This window comes from Chiloscyllium plagiosum, chromosome 8 (assembly GCF_004010195.1).
Source record: "Chiloscyllium plagiosum isolate BGI_BamShark_2017 chromosome 8, ASM401019v2, whole genome shotgun sequence".
In the NCBI taxonomy this organism is placed as follows: Eukaryota; Metazoa; Chordata; class Chondrichthyes; order Orectolobiformes; family Hemiscylliidae; genus Chiloscyllium; species Chiloscyllium plagiosum.
The window spans coordinates 69,474,255-69,475,564 of record NC_057717.1 but is presented as its reverse complement, the minus strand read 5'-3'; positions in this window follow the sequence as shown (position 1 = coordinate 69,475,564).

Here is a 1,310-nt window from a genome sequence, read left to right as displayed (position 1 = left end):
CACCCTGGAGGCAGGAAGCATGTTTCCGCTGATGGGTGAGACACGAACCAGTGGACACAGTTTAAGAATAAGGGGTAGGTCACTTAGAAGAGAGTTGAGGAGAAACTTCTTCACCCAGAGAGTGGTGGGTGTATGGAATGCTCTGCCCCAGACGGCTGTGGAGGCCAAGTCTCTGGATACATTCAAGAAAGAGTTGGATAGAGCTCTTAAGGATAGTGGAACCAAGGGTTATGGGGATAAGGCAAGAACAGGATACTGATTGAGGATAATCAGCCATGTTCATAATGAATGGTTGTGCTGGCTCGAAGGGCAGAATGACCTACCCCTGCACCTATTGTCTATTACTCACACGGGCTATCTCATAACAGAAGCTCTCTCTCATACGGTCACACGTACACTCCCACATTCACATGCATCCACTCACAGACTTATACCCCTTTCCACTCACACTCATATTCACACACATATGCACACTCTCTCACACTCTCCACCCCTCCGTCACACACACACACACACACACAAACTTATAGAAGTTTGAGAGTTGAAATTGTACTTGTAGATTTAGATTTTATTTTGCTCAAAAATTGCCTGAATCAATGTAAGATTCTGTAAATCAGTTATTTTTTAAGATGGGAATCAGTTTTTTTAAAGATTAGAATCACTCTCATGGACAGTCTCGCACAGGGCCCCTCAAACCTTAACCGCATTATCTGGGCCGACATGACACCAATTGTTAAAGTTCACTTGAGAATGTAACTTTGAAAAGTTCGGCGATTTACATATGAAAGAATTGAAACCAATATAATCATTCTAAAAGATGAGAGACTTAGCAAACAATCCAGGTATTTTTCATTACATAATTTCAATTATATCACACTGTAAAATTTTGCTATAAATTCTGTGTCTTGCAATCTTATACTCCAAACCATCTGATAAAGGAGCTGCTCTCCGAAAACTAGTGCTTCCAAATAAGACTTGTTGGACTATAACCTGGAGCTGTATGATTTTTAAGTTTATTCAACTAAGGTCAATAAATTAAATTAACAAAGTGAAAAGCACACTCCATACATTTAGGCAGATCAGACAGTTTCATATCTCAGTAGACACAACTTAAAATTTATAACATTGCTGAGAAGAAAGATGAGACCTCATCACATTGGAAATTCTTTTGTTTGATAAAATAATCCATCGTAGACATGCTAAGAGTAATTCCTTCGAACCAACTTGCTTATTTTTTTTTTGCCGGCTAACACACGAGATGTTAATTTAATCCGATCGATGTGAACCATTTACACGTCAAAAGTTATTTG